At 40.0% G+C, this 21203-nt stretch overlaps 1 long non-coding RNA gene across 1 annotated transcript; it reads right to left on the bottom strand.

Annotated features, from left to right (window-relative positions):
- Window positions 1-2938: 2938 nt before the first annotated feature.
- Window positions 2939-8153, bottom strand: LOC122898767. Its single transcript, XR_006383050.1, has 4 exons — window positions 8108-8153; window positions 7708-7876; window positions 3325-3391; window positions 2939-3108 (listed from the first exon to the last, which is right to left on the bottom strand). It is a non-coding gene; the product is annotated as an uncharacterized LOC122898767 (long non-coding RNA).
- Window positions 8154-21203: the final 13050 nt, after the last annotated feature.

The raw sequence follows: 21203 nt of genomic DNA, 5'->3' as shown, positions 1-21203 counted from the left end.
AATTTGTACTCACTCCAAAAGATTGGTTACATTCTGCCTATGAGAAACATGTTTGATTCTTACCCATGAGTGGTATTGAAGCAGTTCTAGCTTACTTTGTGGGAAAACATCCACATGGCCCAGGTCCAATGACATAAAAGTTCAATGCCTTATCTAGATTATAAAAACAAGTCCTCAGTATCAATCGGGTTTTAGAGTTTGTATAATTAAAATAACATCCAATACTTAATTTTGGTTATTACTGTAAACTGGATTCCTTTTACATTTTCTCACAGTGTACTACTAGTATAGCCAGTTTTTATTATGGGGACAGAGGGAGGGTAGTTTGGGGACTATGTGACTTTTTAAAAATACTTTCAAACTCACAAAGGAACTATAAATGAGGAAATTCTGCCATTTTGGCAAAATGATTCTCAGTGGTTGAAAATCCAAAGAAGTAGGTAGATCAAAGAACTACATCTATGACTGAGAAAATTAGACCTGGATTTCCTTTTTAAAAAAAAAATGTTGGGGGGGTGGGCTATTGGCAAATGATGTATTAGATACAGAAAGAGAGGGGAATGAGGGAGAAAAAAAGGAATGGGGGGGCAAAGAACAGGGAAATAGTAGGTGAACACTTAAGATAATATGAAAAGGAAGTGAAGAAAAACACGAGTTAAAAATTTGGTTTTAAACTCTGGAAAACAGCATGGAATTTCCTCAAAATAGAACTACCCTATGACCCAGCAATTGCACTACTGGGTATTTACGCTAAAGATACAAACATAGTGATCCAAAGGGGCACGTGCACTCGAATGTTTATAGCAGCAATGTCTACAATAGCCAAACTATGGAAAGAACCTAGATGTCCATCAACAGATGAATGGATAAAGAAGATGTGGCATAGACACACACACACACACACACACACACACACACACACAGGAATACTATGCAGCCATCAAAAGGAACGAACTCTTGCTATTTGCAATGATGTGGATGGAACTAGAGGGTATCATGTTTAGTGAAATAAGTCAATTGGAAAAAGACAACTGTCATATGATCCCCCTGAAATGAGGAAGTGGAGTTGCAGCATGGGGGGTTAAGGGTATAGGAGAAGAATAAATGAAACAAGATGGGATTGGGAGGGAGACAAACCATAAGTGACTCTTAATCTCACAAAACAAACTGAGGGTTACTGGAAGGAAGGGGTAGGGAGAAGGTGGTTGGGTTATAGATATTGGAAAGGGAATGTGATAAGGTGAGTAGTGTGAAGTGTGTAAGCCTGACAATTCACAGACCTGTACCCTGAAGCAAATAATACATTATATGTTAATAAAAATAATAAATTTTTAAAAATTGGCTTTATTTATAGAAGAAAAGTATGGCTTCATCTGCTTTTTAAGCAATAGGGAGACCTGAAACTTCATTTGGTAATAATATGAGATCTGATATTTGCTTCAAAATAATGTAGAAAGGGGCGAGAGGCTGGAGTATGGCTGTGGCTGAGTTGACCATAGATTACAAATTGGTGTGGCAGAGTTGTGAGTGCAGAAAGATTTGGTATTCTATACTGTCTACTTTTGTGTATTTTACATTCTCTATAATAGGTTACTTTTTTAAATGTATTCAGTAGAGAATAGGTCAAGGTATTTGAGTTTTGTATAATGCTCAATAAGGAGAAAAGAACAGAAAGGGGGAAATAGGAGGTAAGGAAAAGAAAAGAAATGGACTAAGTAAAGAAAATGGAGTTGGTGAGAGGCATGAAGAGAGAAAATAATAGGTTCAAAAGTGGTAAGTCCAACAAATGTATGGTTTAGGATTCATTCAAGTGAGAAAAGCACAAAACCTAAAACTTTAGCACCTTGAACAAGACACATGGGTTTTGTCTTAGAGGTTTCAGTGGACAGAGGCAGGCAAAGCTGGGGTGCTCCGCAAGGTAGGGACCAATGGTACTTCCCTTCTGTGGTTCTGCTCTGCACAGTTTGGGTCCACTGTCATACCATGCTCCAGGGTGATCCCTGGAGCTCCAATCACCAAGTCTGCATCTAGTCGGGAGAATGGGACGCCATCCAATCCCATTGACTAGAATTTAGTACCATGACCACTCCCAGTTAAGGGGTTGGTAAATGGCATTTTTATTCTAGGTCCAGCTAAAAGTGGAGGAGGAAATGAAATATTGTTATTATTCCTTTACTATGGAGAAAGGGAAAATATTAGGAGGCAGCTGGCAGTCCCCACAACATCAAATGGATTTTTAGTCAAGAGATTAAGTTGTCAAATATCTGATCCTGCAGAGCTTACCCTTTCCCCATCCCTTGATTGCCACCACCCCTCACTGTCCTGTCCTGTTTTATTTTTCCCATAATATTTACCATTACCTGAAATCACCTTGTTTGTTTATATGTGTCTTGTGGTTGCTCCACAGAAAATGGGATCAGTCCCCCACCAGCACCACCAAAATGGCTCAGGTGTCCAGAATGATGAGGACACATACATGTACCAGCAGGATCCAAAAGGGCTTATGGCTCACATGCTGAGGCTTTCTGGGAAGAACAGGGCAATTCAAAATGGCCTGACTGAAGTCAGGGGTGAACAGTTCTGGTGTTCATTGTGGTGGGGCCAGGGTTAAAATTAAAATTAAAAGTCTCCTATACATTGCTGGGGTTTCTATGGTCTGAACAAAGGAGGGAGTGTCCAGACTTCCTCACCCACTTGTCCAGAGGCGGGACACCAGGGAAGAGGGAGGGCTGGGGCTTGAAAGCTGTCAGCAGTCAAACATAAACAGAGTCAGACATGTTTATTGTCTGTCTCCACCAGAATTTTGACCTCCATAAAGCTGGGGGCCTTATCAGTCTTGTTCACCTCTGTATCCTCCATACCTAAAATAGTACCTAGTGAATTAGGAATGCAGTGAATATTTGTTGATACAAATAAACTCATTGCAAAGTTCACAAACTCTTTATACAATTCTTTATTCAGTAAGTTAGGAGCACTTACTATATCCTAGTGATTTTAGGAGATTTCAGGCATTCCATGACTGAATAAGACACCATCACCATCCTTCAGAAGCTCTCAATCCAGTTTGGGAGAGACAGCAGCCTTTCCTGGGGCCAGCTGGTAAGTGTCCTGCCAAGTGAAGAGAGGGCTGTCAGTGAAGGCCAAGGAATCCTGGTTTGGCCATCATGTTGGAGTTTCCCCATCATAGGGTACAAGGAGGAAAGCTGGGGAAAAAGATGGCTGGGAAGAAATTTCTACTTTCATTCAACAAGCTTTCATTGAGCACCTTACTATGTGCCAAGTATTATACCAGGCCCCGGGGAAACGATGGCTTTTGACACATACCTCTTGGAAGTTGTAGTGTAGTGGGAGAGACAGGTCTTAAGAGATAACTCATCTGGTAATCAGCAACCTGTTGAAATCATGGAAATAGATGAAATTGCCTGCGTGCATCTCAAGAATTTCATAATGACGGTGATGTGTTTCCCAGCAATTGGAACAGAGAAGCACTGGTTTGCCAGTTTTTCTAATGCAATCTGGATCAAGACAATAGTCCCTTTGTGGTAAGGTTTCTGTATTTCCCTGTTGTTTTCACTTTTTTGTTTCATTCTGTTTTCAGTAGACAGAAAAATCAAACCAAGAAAACAACAACAACAACAAAATTCCTTTGTGGCACTTTTATCAGTTGGAAGGGTCTCGGTCTCTCCCTAGGAATATAAAAACTATCTTAGAATAGAAAAGTGGATCTAGAATACTTGGTCTATTGTTCAGGTAAAATCCTGCTATATTTATGTGATTCTCATTCTCTTTGAAACCTTGATTGGCCAGTAATTTCTTCACTGATGGCTTCATTTGTTTCAAAAGGAACATTATACTTCAAGAAGAAGCATGGCCAGGGTTCCTACTATTGGGATCATGTTACCAAATACTCTGTCCCATCTCCTTCTCCTTTCTTATAAGCTACTTCCCCCCCCCCTTTACCTGGTGAATTCTTACTCATTCTTTAGATCTGAATCACACCCCTCCATCAAAGTCTGAGATGAGGACTTTTCCTATATTTCCCCACTACTTATCATATTTACACACTTGTCAAACTGTATTGTAATTGATTATGGGTCTATAACCCCAGTAGAGTACGACTTTGATGCAATGAGTAATTGACATTGTACTTGTCCTCGGTCCCTGGACAAGTGATTGTCCAGGGAGATCAACTCCTTGTTGGAACTGATTGACTTCTTGTTGGGTGGACAACTTTTGAGATCCCACTCTGTCCAAAATTGTCTTTGGTTCTGGTCTGGTTATTCTATCTTTGGTTGTACCTCCAACTTTAGTACAGTGACTGGCATACAAAAGGCACTCAATGTTTGTAGAATAAATCAAGAATGAGTGAACCCGTAGTCCTACTGTCAAAGTAAATAGACTGTGGCTCATTTTTTCTTATTACCTCTACTCTGATTCTGACCAGATTTTATTAGCCCTTGAACATGTTAATACACATCAACATTAAGCAAGCAGATTATTACCCATGTCTTTACTGGAATCACATTTGGAATAAAGAAGAAAGTACAACTGGGCAAAAAGTAGTGAATTACTCCTACTAAAGTCCCCTGGTTTCATACAGGGGAGTGAAAAAGAGAAACTTATTGTCACCCACAGTAACTTTTACATGTCAGTAATGGTCTCCCACAGTTTCTACTTCACTTTGTTATATGCAAAGGAAAAATAAATTTTAAGTAATTATTTACACAATATAAAGTTTTGAGACTGCTGGGCTAAGCCTGAAAGTCATGTGGTAGGCAAATCTATATAGTGTTTATGTCCTAAACTGAAATGGGACACCACAAGCTACCTGATCCAGCCTGGCTAAAAACAAATCATATTTCCACCTGTGCATGTGTGACTAGGGTATACATTTTATTTACTATTCAGGTTAATATTAACAATTTTAAAAATAACAAAAACACTTAAAGACAGGATAGTTATATATAACACCATAGCCATAGCAATTAAGATTAAGTTACAAAACAGATTTTTCTCCCTAAAACTCATAATCACTTAAGAAGTTTCTTTTTTTCTTTTTTCTTTTCTTTTTTTTCTTTTCTTTTTTTTCTTTTTGATACTTTAATATGTTGTTGACCCATGACCCACGATTTAAGTTAAAAGACTACATTATGTTGAAGGGGACGGGGGAATGATTGAAAAGGGGCCCAGGGAACATTTTTGTCATGATGGAAATATTCTATTTCTTGACTGGGGTGGTGGTTATATGACTTTATGCCATTTAACTGTACTATTTTAGACCTATGCATTTTATTTTACATAGAGTGTATCTCGATTTTTTAAAAAAGAGTGTTGGGAGGAAAATCGGGTTAGTAAGTTCATAATACTTTTATAAGATTCCTTTTTTTTTTTCTGATTTTGAGCTGAATATACCCTCAACTTGAAAATTAAAGGAAATTGTTCTTTTAAAACTCTTAAGCTTTGCTGCTGCTTGATTTTTATGTTAAAACAACAAATGTTGGCAAGAAGGGGCTGCAGGTCTCAAGTATCTTCCAATGGCACCAATTTGTCTCTGTGAGTAGGATGCTAATGGAACTGAAGAAAACCGTTCCTTGACTTAGGGTAAGTTGTTTTTAGCCTAAAACTCAGTCTACCATTTCCTGTTGATGTAAAAGAAAGAAAATGTGACTGAGACAAGTACACTTCATTTTATATAGATTAAAGAGGGGTTATTTGAATACTTTTTAATGCACTAAATGAGCTCACTACTTCAAACAATTTTATGGTGACCTGTTTTTTCTAAGTGTGGGACCTATAATGATGTGCGCTGCCTACCATTTGTACATCAACCCTTAGATGCACACACATATTTTCACGTTTTAACAGCTCTGAAACTGGGTCTCTTTACACCATTCAGGGCACTTTGCACTGGCCATTGGCCAGGCAGCAGACACCTCCATAGCTCGCACATGCATTAACTTAGATGTTTTCCTTGATCACGTGATTTCTGCGGAGATCATGAAAGCAGCAGTCTCAAAAGTTGCAGAATGGCAGAATGGGTATTAGCAATTTGGAAAAAGTTCTAGAATCCTAGCATTAGTGGAATGACTTCTTTAAAATAAATGCCATCTCACTGATGCTCTTGATGGAAAAACACAGACATTGATGCCTCTGAGTTGATACATTGATTCACAGCCATCAGATACAGAATGTGAAGGAGTTTCAGGAACATTTTAACCAATTTTTTTGCTTATATCTTCTTTTTTGCGTATCTTCTTTTTAATATACATCTAAATAAGTCTAAAAAAAAGCTTTTTCAAGGAGTATAAAAAACTCCAAGTGATGAGCCATATTATAATTGGCAGCATATTTTTTGGCAGCGTATTTTAAAGGTAAATAAAATAATGGCTTATCTTACAATTGATGTCATCTTAGATGCTCTTGAAGCTGATCTTCACAATTTTTTTATGTTGGCTTTTCTGCCAGGGGGAGATGAAAGACCAGGCAGGAAAGAATCTTAAGTGTATGGTAACCAAAAAACTATTTATTGACTAGCTGCTACTATAGGCCAGTGTTATGCTAAGTGACTTATGCATATCACTACATGTAATTCTTCCCAAAAAGTCTGAGAGAAAGTTACTATTGAACTGACTATTATCAGGTCAGAGCCATTAAATAACACGGCCTAAGTAAGTCTGCAAAGCTGAATGTGAACTTTGTTTTGACTTTATATAGTAACTTCTTCCCCTTCCTCTCCACTGAACAGCACACCAGCTAGTCTCTTGTCATTCTCTCTCTCTCTCTTTTTTTTTTTTTTAGTTTTAATTTTTAAGTACTCTCAACACCCAGTATGGGGCTCAAACCCACAACCCCAAGATCAAGAGTGACATGCTCTACTGACGAGCCAGCCAGGCATCCCAGCACTCAAACTACACTGAAGGGTTAGCTTGCTTCGAGCTTATGCACTCCTTGCTTGCTGAACTAAACCCTTTGGTCTGTAGCAAAATTAACTTACTTTCCATCAAATTTGAAGACCCCTGGTCTTAAGGAGTGAAGGACCAGACTTTTCCAGAAGGTAAGGCCTGACTACATTTGAAAAGAGCTGCCAGAGATACCACCAACTCTGTTCAGGGTCATCTCAACAGACACCTAACTGCCTGGGCACCTGCTTCTCCTGCCAGTAGCCCCCTCCCTTTTCCCCTTTCAAACAGTCTGGCCTCCCCTAGGCAGGGAATATGGTTTGTTTTTTTTTAAATTTTATTTATTTATTTGACAGAGAGAAATCACAAGTAGACGGAGAGGCAGGCAGAGAGAGAGAGGGAAGCAGGCTCCCTGCTGAGCAGAGAGCCCAATGCGGGACTGATCCCAGGACCCTGAGATCATGACCTGAGCCGAATGCAGTGGCTTAACCCACTGAGCCACCCAGGCGCCCCGGAATATGGTCTTTGAAATGTTAGTCCACCATCTTCTCAGGATGCCAGCTTCCTGAGCAGAGCAAGCTTTTCTTTCCCACGTCACTTGTCTCTCAGGTATTGACTTTGGAGCTGCAAGCAGTCAAACCTGAGTTCAGAACCGGTTCTCAGTTGGGTAACTCCCCTACCCCACCATCCCCAGAAGTTCAAATGAAAGCTTAAAGAAGACAGAAGATAATGAGAGAGAGAGAGAGAGAGAGAATGACAGTCCTAGCAGCACTCAGTTCTGGTCCGGTTGTGCTGGAAGACAGCTTACCTTCTTTTGGCAGCGCAGGTCTTCCTTCCATTGTGTGAGCGCTCCCAGAATCCTAACACCAAACCGCCTTCTTTCTCGGCCTTAACCAGTTCTCTTGGGGACGGCACCACTTGCAGCAAAGGGCATACTACTGTAACACTTCCCAGTTTTCAGGGATGTACACATCTCACTAGTGAAAAGAAGATACTACCTCTCACACACCTTGAACACACGGTCTGAACTCAGCTGGCTCGCTGCACTGAGCCACACCAAGCTGGCTGTTTCAGGGACAGCCGGCAGCCCTGGAGGCGCCTGAGCCAGCTTGGGTTGAAACTAGAGCAACTAGAGCAACTAGAGCAGTGCTCCCTTTCCCGCGGAGTGCTCCCTTTCCCGCGGGCTTGCTTTCCGCAGTTTCACTTACCCAGGTCAACCTCGGTCTGGAAGCCCACGATCCTCCTCCTGAAGAATCCCCGGGAGGTCAGGAGTCGCCCACCACTACGTCACTCGCCTGCGTCACTCACCTCGCTTCATCGTCTCCTCACCGAGGTGCCCCATGGCCCCCACCATCACAGGCACGTTGAGTCCCGCGCGGGAAGATGATTTGAGGGAGAGAGACCACATTCACATAAATTTTATTACAGGTATCTCATTATAATCGTTCTATTTTATTAGTAATTATGTTTCATCCCTTCTTGCGCCTAATTTGGAAATTAAATGTTATCATAGGACTGTCTGGGTAGGGAAAACCGTGGTATATAGAAGGTTCAGTGGCACCCACAGGTGCGGGCGTCCTGGCAGGGTGGGGTGTCTTGGAACACATGCCTGCAGACAAGGGGGGCCTGCTGTATGCCCTCAGCAGCGGGGAGCGGGGAGCAATGAACACAGGACTGGGAGCCAGAGTGGCTCGCTCAGTTAAGCATGTGACTCTTGGTTTTGCCTCAGGCTGTGATCCTGTGGTTGTGGGATGGAATGGAAGCCCGTGTTGGGCTCTGAGCTCAGCATGGAGTCTGCTTCAGACTCTCTCTCCCTCCCCAATCACAATCTCTCCCTCTTCTCCAATAAGTAAATGAAATCTTTAAAAAAAAATAAAATAAAATAAAGAAAGAGAAAGCAAGCAAGCAAGCAAGCAGTACCACAAACCTACTCAGTCTCCCTGTGAGCAGCTGTTTCCCCACAAGCCACCTAACTCTGAGAACTCAGTTTCCCCAACTGTAAGAAGATGCAAATCAGGAGATGATTTCGCAGAACTTTGCTGGTTTTAAGATTTGTGGCTCTTGCACAAATGAAAGCCATCCAGATATTGCGTGAGTCACACTATGTGTAAATAAACCCGGTGGTTTTCATGGCCAGTTCCACCCCCGGTTTCTTCAATAATATGTATTTGTTTTTTAGTAGAATTCAAATTCAATATTTCAAGTGATAATTTTAACAAAATTAAGATGGTTTTGTTCAGTGGTAAGAATTTTTTTAAACTATAAAATATTTATGGATGAAATAGAAGAAATAAATTATGCTTAAAACCTTATCTCCAGAAACTATCTGAAGAAAGTTATTTTGGTTTGTTGTTGTTGTTGTTGTTTTTACCACAAGACTTGTGACTCAGGGAGGGAAAGAGGGAAACCCACCAAGTTCTGGAATGGTTCACTGAGTTCTCATTCTTACCCCAGCATATATCCTTGAAAGGAAGTCAGATCTTTAACATTAGGCAATAAGAAGGAGGCTGAAGGGTCCTTGTTTTTCTTTATGGACTATCGAATTCAGATTTTAATACCAAAATAGAATATATGATTGTTTTTCTCCCCAAAATGATCACCTTTAAAAATATAGATTAACAAATGATATGAAATTATTAAAAATTATATATTTAATCTTTGGTAATCAATATAATTTTACAAATAAAAAACAACTCTTTAGCAAAAATGTTGACTTGGAAAAAACAAACCATGGAATGTGATTGGAATTACGATATTATTAAGTATTTCTTCCAAAAGTACTAAGAATCTTTCTTTCAACAGAAGTGGAATTGATTCCATAAACTGCCTCCAATTAATAATACATTTATGGAGAGACTCCTGAATATTTTTGTTGTTGTTGTTAGCTGGCATCACATAATCACCTGGAGCAACTATTTCCTAACTCAGTATTAAATATGGCTTGGAATTCTTGGTAACTTTCTATGATCTCTAACTTGCTTACACACTCAGGAAATTTTTCAGGGAGTAGTCTTCCTTCCGTGTTCATTGCTTTGGGTAACATTTTCACAAAAAGAAATCGAGGGATATCTTTACCAAATACTAATTATGTCCACTGCCTGACATGGTCATGCCAACAGGGGACCACAGAACCACAAGTGTGACTACATGGGCATGTCTGTCTACCTGTCTGTGCTTACACTGGGAAGGGCTTCCCAGCAGGACTTGCCGATTCAGGCATAGCCAGTACACCTTCAGCAAGAGCAAGGTTTGCCTTTCAAAAATCTGTCAAGGTGAACCCCCGGCTCCCCACCTCCAGATCTACAGGCATCAAGGCATCTTAATTATTCACATGTAGCAAGGCCCAGACACAGCACTAGTTCCAACAGTACATAAATTAATTGGCTGGGAGGGCCAGGAGGAAGCTGACTCTGTGTGTCTCACAAGTAGCTAAGAGCAGTGATGTTCAAAATACTTAGCACTGACGCAGCTTGGGCCCCGACCAATCTAATGAACATGAGGCATTAAACACGCTGGCTATGGCAGTGCACCCTGACTGAGTGTCACCCCCAGGGCCTGGGGCAACTTTATAGGTTATAAATGCATCTTAAAATATACTATTTTCGGGTGGCTCAGCGGGTTAACCTCTGCCTTTAGCTCGGGTCATGATCTCAGGGTCCTGGGATCAAGCCCCACATCAGGTTCTCTGCTCAGCGGGGAACCTGCTTCCCCCTCCCTCTTTAAAAAAAAAATAATATATATATATATATATATATATATATATATATATACTATCTTAATTCATATGTGGAATTTAAGAAACAAAACAAATCAGTAAAGGGCAAACAAAGAGAAAGAGAGTAAATGAGAGGCATACCAAGAAACAGACTAAACTATAGAGTCTGTATATAACTGATGGTTACCAGAGGGGAGGTGAGGGCAGATGGGTTAACAGGTGATGGGGATTAAGGAGGGCACTTGTGATGAGCACTGGGTGATGTATGGAAGTGTTGAATCACTATATTATACACCTGAGACTAATATTATACTGTATGTTAACTGGTTAAAAATATACATAAATACATATTTTTCCCATTTACTCCTCAAAAATTTGTTATTTAGACATTATTCTTTTTCTAATTTATAGCTGAGGAAATGGAGGTTTGCTTACAGAAGCTAAATTGCAGTAGGTCACACAACTAGTAAGTGACAGAGCCTAGATCAATTATGGCTGCTTCACACAACCAGTTTTATCCTATAGTTTTTCTTTCATTATCAGTGCTAATTATCAGGAGGTGAAATTCAGTAACTTTAATTTTTTAAACAATCTTATGTATTCAGAAACTAGAAAATGAAAACTGACAAATAAAAGTGTTGATTCAGTATTTCAACTTCATATTATTCAAATCACTCAGTTACAGGTCATTCCCATTAAATGACTTCTTTCTTGGCCTATGTAAATGTTAACGACTAGCAAAAGAAATATGTGAAATATGTGAACACTTTCAATATTATTTTTGTGAGGTTCTCCAGTGCTCTCAATTTCTGCTACTGTCAGCGTGGTAATCTGTATTGAAAAATATGAATCAAAGAGCCAACTTTCTGGATGAAATTTATCCTGCGAGTTTAATCTCAGTAAGCAGGGCATGAAGTTACTGAGTGTCTCATAGGGGGACTAAAAATTGGCTTATCCAGGAAAGAAGAGACAAAGTTCCTATTTAGAAAATTCCAAATAATTTGTGTAAATACTCCACGCTTGAAGAGGTAGAAGCTAGCTCCTGACTCCTTAAGTATGGGCTTTGCATAGTGACTTCCAACCAAAGAGGACAGTATGCAAGAGGATGGAGGGAAGGAATTTTGTAGTGGAGAAATTTGACTAATACTGCCTTAGCCAGGTGATCAAGCTTCATATCCATAGTGATTATCATGTGATTAAAATGACTCTCTGAGTCTTCCTCCCAGAAACCTATAATCCCAGTCTAATCATGAAAAAAGCACCAGACAAATCCCAGTCAAGGGACATTACACAAAAAATGCCTGACCAGTACACCTCAAAACTGCCAAAGTCATGGAGTACCTGGCTAGCGTAGTCAGTAGAACATGCAACTCTTTTTTTTTTTTTTTTAAGATTTTTATTTATTTAGAATATGCAACTCTTGATTTCAGGGTTGTGAGTTCAAGCCCCACATGGGGTATGGTGCCTACTTAAAAACAAAACAAAGTCATCAAAGTCATCTAAAACTAGAAAAGTCTGAGAAACTGTCACAGCTGAGAGGAGACTAAGGGGCCCTGATGACTAAATGTGAATGTTAGCCTGGATGGAATTCTGTAACAAGAAACACCAGGTTTCAGTGAACTCAAAATTCCTAAAGAAGCAGATAATGTTTTTAGTATTTAGATAATGCTGGAATTCCTTGAAACTGTCTTTGTTCTGAGAAAGCCTACCTCCAACATCACTGCCTGCCTCCACCCCCCCACCCCCCGGAACATATACACAGTTATCCCCTCTCATTTTTCTTTCACAGGCAAGTTTCTTATAAGGAAAGTGCAGATTTAACAGTCTCTACTTCACCCTCTCATTGATTTGAAGACTAGTGCAGTCGGGTGTCTACCCAACAATGACTTGAGGTCCAAATCCAGTGGGTCCTTCTCAGTCTCCACTTCTTAACCTGATGAAGATTGAAATTGTTGATCACTCATTTCTATAAAATGCCTGTTTTCCTTACCACAGTCTCTCTTGTTCTTTTTTTTTTTTTAAGATTTATTTATTTATTTGACAGAGAGAGAGAGATCACAAGCAGACAGGGAGGCAGGCAGAGAGAGGAAGAAGCAGACTCTCCGCAGAGCAGAGAGCCGGATGCGGGGCTCGATCCCAGGACGCTGGGATCATGACCTGAGCCGAAGGCAGAGGCTTTAACCCACTGAGCCACCCAGGCGTCCCTCTCCTGTTCTTTTTGTAACTCTTCTTTTCTTTTGCTAATATCACAGGATATCTACCGTCCACTGTTTTTATTTCTGCCTTTTTAAACTTGATAGAACTTGAGCTTCTTGGATTAGAGAAGGGTCACTTGAGTAACCCTTCAGTTATGAAATATAACATGAGTAGACCCCATCATTCTGGAATAAGGGAATTTTTTTTCTTTTTTTCTTTTTGTCCCAACAAAAGCTGGCTCTCCCATTGGTGTGCAGAGCTGGTCATTGGGAAGGAGATGACTCAGTCCCTATAAAAGAAACCTAGGGCCTTCTTGCAGAGAAGACATCAGAGCCCCATACTCCAATCTCCTTGAATCGAGTGTAGGAAAACTTGTAAAGGGTTCATCAAGGAGTCCTGACCAAAGTCTGCTAGAAAGAGAATTGATCAAATATTCCAAGAGTTGAATGCACCAGGAAAATAAGACATGTCAACAGAAAGACTCTGCTGCCTGTGCAAGGCTTGGGGGTGGTAGCCTCCCAAGAATGTCTGATTGCCACAATCCTGTGGGTCCCAGGAATGCAAACTCCCATGGGCACCAGAGCTAGGCAATCAGGTGTTGTTCTCGGGGTAGCAGTCATAAGAACCAGGACACCTGACATAAAAACTAGGGAACTAGATACATGTAAACCTTCCCTCCCGGAGACACTGGAACTGTGGAGCACAGCACAGGGAAAGCATAAAGATAGAATATCTGGAAACAATTCTAGTCAGCTCTAGATGGGTGTTTAATTAGAAGCCTCCCTTCCTTCTGACGCAGCCATGATGATTAGCTAGTCAACAGAACTCTGTTTCACAGAAAGACCTCTTGCTGTGCCCTGGGGGTAGTACTATTTAAAAAGACTTTCTACCTCCTTTACAGTCCTGTGGGACCCACAACCATAGCCCCATTGGCTACCAGAGCCAGGTGACCTAGAAGTGACCCATGGTAGCAGCTGCAAAAATGGTACACCAGAAAAGGGTATGAGCTCCTTTCTGGGTGGCACCAATTACAGCAATCCTATGGGAGCAAGAACACAAGCTGCCCTGGGTTCCAGAGCCAGGTGGCCAAGGCAGCCCCTGGGCTGCAGCCACAAAAAAAGCTCCCTTCCAGGAGATACAAATACTCTAGAGCATGGCAAAGGGATAGGGCAAAAGTGGCACCTGTAGGAGTCCATCCCAGAGAATGTTCCAGTGGGTTCCTACATGTGTGTGTTAAGTTAGATGCCTGCCCTTCAAACAGATGCTTTAATATGAGCCTTATTCACTTTAGGCCTGGGTGCAATTGTCTGTCTCTGCCCTGAGTCTGGGGCTGGATGAGTTTGAGTGCACAGGCTTTTTAAGAGCTATTTCTCATATTCCTTCAGTCTTGTGGATATTGAGACATGAGTCTCACTGGTTTTCAAAGTTAGATGTTTGGGGTCCCATCTCTCAGGGTAGGTTTTAAAATTAAGCTGCCTGATACAGGGTGCTAAGCCTTTGGTCTTTGGGGTGAAGCGGCTTGGAATTTTCCAGTCTTTGAATTTTCTCCTGGTTGTGGGTCAATGTACATGCCCAGGATGGAGGGATTTATGGGGAGATTCTGTTCCAGGCTTTCCTAGCTGCTTTAGTGTGGTCTCCTCATTTGCTCAAAATGAGTAATCATCACTCAGCTATACTTTAGGTTTTTTAAAAGAGGAATTATTCCATATGTAGTATGTCTGTGGGAGGAGGTGAGTTCAGGATCTTCCTACATTGCTCTCGTGAACTGGAACCAGAAGCCAATTTCATAGAAGAGGAGGGAACTCTTCCAAACTTATTTTATGAAGCCAGCATTACTCTGACACCCAAACCAGACAAGGACCACAAGAATAGGAACATAAATGCAAAAATTCTTAACAATGTATTAGTTAACCAAATTCAACAGTACATTAAAAGGATTACAAACCCTACCTTGATCAGTGTAATTTATTCCAAGGATGTAATAATGGTTTATCACCTGTAAATCAGTGTGATGCATCACAATAACAAAATGAAAGACAAAAATCAAATGATTATCTCAAAGCACTTGCGAAGTTCAATAGCCATTATGATAAAACTCTCAACAGTGGGTACAGAGGGAATTTACCACAACATAATAAAGACTGTATATGATAAGCCCATAGCTAATAATGGTGGGAAGTTTAAAGCTTTTTCCTTAAAGAGCAGAAATAAGACAAGGATGCCTGCTCTCCTCATTTTTATTTAATGTAGTATGAGAAGTCCTAGTCAGAGCCATTAAGAAAAAGAAATAAAAGGCATCCAAATTGGAAAAGAAGTGATCTAATCTGCTACTTGCAGATGACCTGTTATGAATAGAAAACTTCAAAGTTTCCACCAAAAAATGGATAAAACTAATAAGTAAACTGTAAAGTTGTAGGATACAAAATCAATACACAAGAATCTGTTGCATATAACAAGTTGCAAATAACAAGCTATTAAAAAGAGAAATTAAGAAAACAATCCCACTTGGGGCACGTGGTTGGCTCAGTTGTTAAGCATCTGCCTTTGGCTCAGGTCATGATCCCAGGGTCTGGGGATTGAGCCCCACATTCGGCTCCCTGCTCAGCAGGAAACCTGCTTCTCCCTGTCCCACTACAACTGCTTGTATTCCCCTCTCTTACTGTGTCTCTCTCCATCAAATAAAATTTAAAAATCTTTAAAAGAAAAAGAAAACAATCCCATTTGCAGTTATATCAAAAATAATAAAATAACAGGAACAAATTTAACCAAGGAGGTGAAAGACCTGTGTATTGGAAACCACAAAATATTAATGAAAGAAACTGAAGAAGGCACAAAGAATGGAAAGATATTCCTTGCTCATGGATTAGAAGAGTGAATATTATTAAAATGTCCATACTAATCAAAGCAATCTACATATTCAGTGCAATCCTGTCACAATTCCAGCGGTGTTTTTCACAGAAATAGAATAATCTTGAAATCTGTATAGAATTTGTATAGGGCACCTGGGTGCCCTTAGGGACACTCTGGATTTCGGCTCAGGTCATGAACTCAGGGTTGTGAGTTCAAGTCCCATGTCAGTCTCTATGCTGGGCATGGAGCCTGTTTAAGATTCTCTCTCTGGGGGGTGGGTGGAGGAGGCCTGGGTGGCTCAGTTAGTCAAGTGTCTGCCTTCAGTTCATATTATGATCTCCTAGGATAGAGCCAGGAATCAGGCTTCCTACTCAGAAGGAGTCTGCTTCTCTCTCTCTTTCTCTCTCTCTTGCCCTCTGCCTCTCCCCACTGCTAATTCTCTCAAATAAATAAATAAAATCTTAAAAAAAAAAAACCTCTCTCCCTCTACCCCTCCCTACCTCTCCCTCTACCTCCCTCTTTCTCCCTTTCTTAGAAAGGAAGGAAGAAAGGAAGCAAAGAAGGAAAAAGAAAAGAAAAGGAAAAGGAAAAGATGACCCTGAATAGCCAAAACAATCTTGGGAAAGAACAAAGTTGGAGACATCATGCTCCCTAATTTCAAACTATATTACAAAGCAATAGCAATTAAAACAGTATCATACTGGCATAAAAAACAGACACATTATTCAATAGAACAGAATAAGGAGCTTAGAAATAAACCCACATACATATGCTCAATTAATTTATGACAAAGAAGCCAAGAATATATAATGGGGAGAGGATAGTCTTTTCAATAAATGGTGTTAGGAAAAGTGGACAGGCCACATGCAACAGAATGAAACCAGGCCACTATCTTATACCACACACAAAAAATCAACTCAAAATGGGTTAAAGACTTGAACTTAAGACCTGAAACAATAAAACTCCTAGAAGAAAACATAGGCAGTAAACTCCTTGACATAGATCTTGGCAATGATTTTTTTTTTGAAACTGACACCAAAAGCAAAAGCAACAATAGTAAAAATAAACAAGTGGGACTACATCAAATTAAAAAACTCTGTACAGCAAAGGAAACCATCAACAAAATGAAAAGACAACCTATTAAATGAAGAAATTTTTTATAAATTATATATTTGATAAAGGGCTAATATCCAAAATACATAAAGAAATCACAAATAATACCAAAAAATTTCAATCCAGTTTTAAAAAACTGGCAGAATATCTGAATACATTTTCCAGAGAAGACATGATGACCATCAAGTACATGAAAAGATGCTCAACATTACAAATCATCAAGGAAATGCAAGTCAAAACCACAATGAAATATCGCTTCATACTTGTTAGAATAGCTATTACCAGAAAGACAAGAAATAACAGTTGTTGGCAAAGATGTGGAGAAAAGGAAACACTTGTGTGCTGTTGGTGGGATTAAGAGTGGTGCAGCCACTATGAAAAACAGTATGGAGGTGTTTTAAAAGTTAAAAATAGAACTATCTATCATATAATGCAGTAATTCTACTTCTGGGTATTTATCTGAAGAAAAGCACCAAATTGAAAAGATGTATACACCTCCATGTAATCAGCATTATTTACAATAGCCTAGATATGGAAACAACCTAATGGTCCACTGATGAACAAACAGATGGAGAAATTGTGGTATATATTCACACACAATGAAATATTATTCAGCCCTAAAAAAGAATGAAATCTTGCTGTCTGTGACAATATGGATGGACAATATGGATGGAACTTCTCATGCTAAGTGAAGTAAGTCAGGCAGAGAAAGAAAAATACTATATGATCCTTTTTTATGTGGAATCTGAAAAAAAAATAACTAAAACAAGCACAGAGATATAGAGTACAGATTGGTGATTGCCAAAGGTGGGGGAAAGGAGGTAAGAGAAAAGGGTGAAGGGGGTCAAGAGGTAGAAAAAGTTTTTAATAATAACTAAATACTGTTGCAAGCTAATGGTTTAACACAATCCCAGACAGAAGTGGAGTAGGGCCAGATGCAGAGCCAGAGTGAACAAGCTGTTTATAGCCTGGCGATTGGCTTTGAAATGGAGGTAGAGCTCCTGCATGACCATTTAAACCACTGCAGAGCCTGGTCAAAGAGTTGGGACCAAGAAAATAACACTCGTTGCAGTGTCAGGAATGTTTTGGAGAAAGTTTTTGCTGGAGACCAGCAGGGGTAAAAAGATTGAAGTTTAGCTGGGGTCCTATGTTAGCCAGATGGTTCCAACCACTGGTGAGAAATTTGTCTAACAGTTTTGTCATTTGGCAGCAATGATGGCACTGATCTCAGTCATTCAGGGGAAAACTTGTAACTGTCCTGGTCTAGTGGGAGGTGAGGGAAATGCCAGGGAAGTTAGAAAGCTCATACCCCTGGTGGAGAAGCAATGTCCAATAGCATTTTGCTTCTTATTTTTCCCCCCTTCCAAACTATAACCAGATAAAGAGAGAACCCACAGTGGAATATCTAAAAAGTACCAGGGAAATCTGTTTTGCTGCTGGAAGATCAAGAATGCTGAAGCAGGAGGCCTGAAACAGAAAACTGGTGAAAAAAATAAACAAAACAATTTATTCTAAGTGTACTTCTTGGCTCTTTTCTTTCTCCTTGAGAATAATGTTCTAAGAGGAAGTGACTCGTGAGTGCTAATTGAGCAGTACTTTGAGTATCTATTTACTATACATAGTTCAAAAGGAGTAGAGATCACAGTAGGTTGCAGCCACTGAGGGAAGAGTGACTAGAACTTGATCTTCAAGGATGGGTAGAATTCCCACTAAGTGGTAAGGAGAGGAACAGGTGAGGCTTGCTAGGTGGAGGAAGATGCCATGTACAAAGGAAGCAGAAAGCACAAGGCCATTATTACTCCTAGTTTTAGCAGACAGAAACGGCTCAAATAGACTAAGTAAGTTGTCTAAGAATACACAGTTCATATGTTACTATAGTGAACTCAAAGTAAAGCTACTAGATGCAAAAGCCCACGTTTCTTCCCTTAGAAAAAAGAGAAAAAGAAAAGAAGAAAGGACTGGTGTCTTGCGACACTACCCTGGGCACTGAATGCTCTTCTTGGGTCATAGGTCTAAGCTATTACTTCACAGACAGGCATCTCTCTGGCTTGCTGGCAACTCTGGCTGCCCCACCAACCTCTAGGAACTGTAGCCCTACAGAGAGATACAGATAAGCTGAAAAACAAGCAGAAAAAGTAGCTATACCCCAAATACCCCGTCTATGATACAACTCTCCTCTGTCAGACCAGTGAGGGCATCCCAACAGCATCCATCAAACTGCAGGACCAGTCTTCAATGGTGGTACCTTGGGGACTCAACGGCAGTAGATTGATCCGATTCAAGTGCTCTCTCCACTTGATGCCTGAAAGAGGACAGACCCACAAATCTCCCCACTCTTTGGTTGAATCTGTACCTGCCATTATTAGAAACTACTGAGGAAGAAAAGTATGGAAACTGCTTCCTAGCATGGACTCAATTTATTAAACAAAACATGTGATCACATTTGTAAGTTTGTGAAGGCTGCACCACTCACACAAGTTTTGCTCTGTCTGCCTAACACATAAATATTCCATTTTTGATGATTTTTGTGCTTCATCTAGATAATTCCATCCAATCTCTCACTTTATCATCTCCCTGTTATACTACTCTGAGGGGAAAAAAAAAGGGGGTGATGATATTTTTCTCCTAAAATGTATTGAGGGAGAGGAAAGCACCTCTCAGCCTCCAGGAATTTGCCTGGTACTATCAGCTAGGCCTTGGGCCTCTCCTGTTGAATATCAACAATTCCAAAGAACCAGCATCAGACAAGGCTGTTCTGTGACCATGATGGGTCAGGACAATAAAAAGAAAGTCCACTCCATCGTGAATGTCTGCACACAGTCATAACATAAACATTGTGCACGTCACAGAAATTAACTAAACATCCTTCTAATCTGCCTGGTATGAGTGACTGGGGCATCTTTGCCAGTGATAGCCTATCTTCCACCTAGTCTTCTCTCCTTTTAGGTTAGATTTATTAAGATACCCAATCATAGAATTACCTGTCTCTTGACAACATTCAATCCTAGGTACAACTCCACTTCCTACAACTCTCCCCAAATCACTTAACACAAACCCAAATCCTATAATGTGGAGACACCCTAAGTTCCCCATGGTATGCATTTTTCCTTTTTGCCATGAATATTAAACCCAATTTGTCCACTCACAAGTATGTTTCTGGTGGTCTTTGGTTGGACAGCATTGGCAGTATTTTATCCTATATCTAAGTAAAATACTAAATACATATGTACCATTACTTATGTGATCGTGTGACTTTAAGAATGATAGGAAGTCACATGAACACCTGATGTACATTGATATATGGCCAGCATTTACCAACTAATTAAGCACTACTTTTTATCATTTCATTGCTTTTTAAAATCTTATTTAATGTATTATATATTAAACATGTATAGTCACCCCCAGATTCTCCTGGATCTATCCAGACAGAAGGAAGTTTGGTTTGCTTGTTTTAAAGAAGAGTTCTACATAGGTGTGTGATCATATGTAGCTCAAATACCAGCTCCCTGCCTTACTTAGGAAGCATGAGCTCATGGGGAACACTTATAGTGTGTAGTACAGGTTGGACACAGCACCTCATACGGTTAGAAGACTCAGATGATGGACTCATCCTGCAGAAGCAGGAGCCCACAGATCCTTTCAGAGTCTTTGTGCTTATGTTATGTCAACTCCTGTTCTGTTTTCTCCCATCTAGGTAAAGTCTACAAACATTTTTGTTCAGATGGATTGTTTGTGGAAACTGGAGAAGGGCCAAGTTTTGCCTCTGAGTTCATTCCATAAATCATGTAATAGTCTTTGGGTTTTCAGAGGCTACAGAATTAGTGATGTATTTTGGTCTAATTTTATCTGGATCATGAGAGGGAAGAGAAGCTTTCTGTTGACATCTGGGTTGTACACATAATCGAAAAATAAGTTGAAACTTTTTGAACTACAGTGGAGAATGGAAGTGGCTATAACTATAGAATGGAGGTGTGTGTTTCTTTTTTAATTTAAATTCAATTAATTGACATATAATATATTATTTGTTTCTGGGGTTACACTATGGACTTTTTGAGGATGGGCTGTTTTTCCAGTCCTTGCTCCTCAAAGTGGGGTTCAAGGTACAGCAGCATTGGCATCACCTAGACGCTTTTTAGAAACAGGAATTCCAGTCAACCCCAAGATCAACCCTGCACAAACCACCGACCTACTGAATGAGAATCTGCATTTGAATAAAGCTCTTGATTCTTTGTAAACACAATGAGAAGCACTGAGTCTAGTACTAAATCTCACTCATACTTGAAGGAGGCAAAGAACAGAAAGAAGGAAGGCAGGCCATCTTATTTTGAAAGCTCTTATGCTAGATTATCAATAAATGAGTATTTGAGATCTTTAAACACGAGGAGATAATAAAGAAAATATTTTTAATTCAAATTCATAAGTGTTATGTA

This window comes from Neovison vison, chromosome 2 (genome assembly GCF_020171115.1).
Source record: "Neovison vison isolate M4711 chromosome 2, ASM_NN_V1, whole genome shotgun sequence".
Classification (NCBI taxonomy): Eukaryota; Metazoa; Chordata; class Mammalia; order Carnivora; family Mustelidae; genus Neogale; species Neogale vison.
The sequence above is the reverse complement of the archived record's forward strand: the minus strand, read 5'-3'. Positions and strand labels throughout refer to the sequence as shown.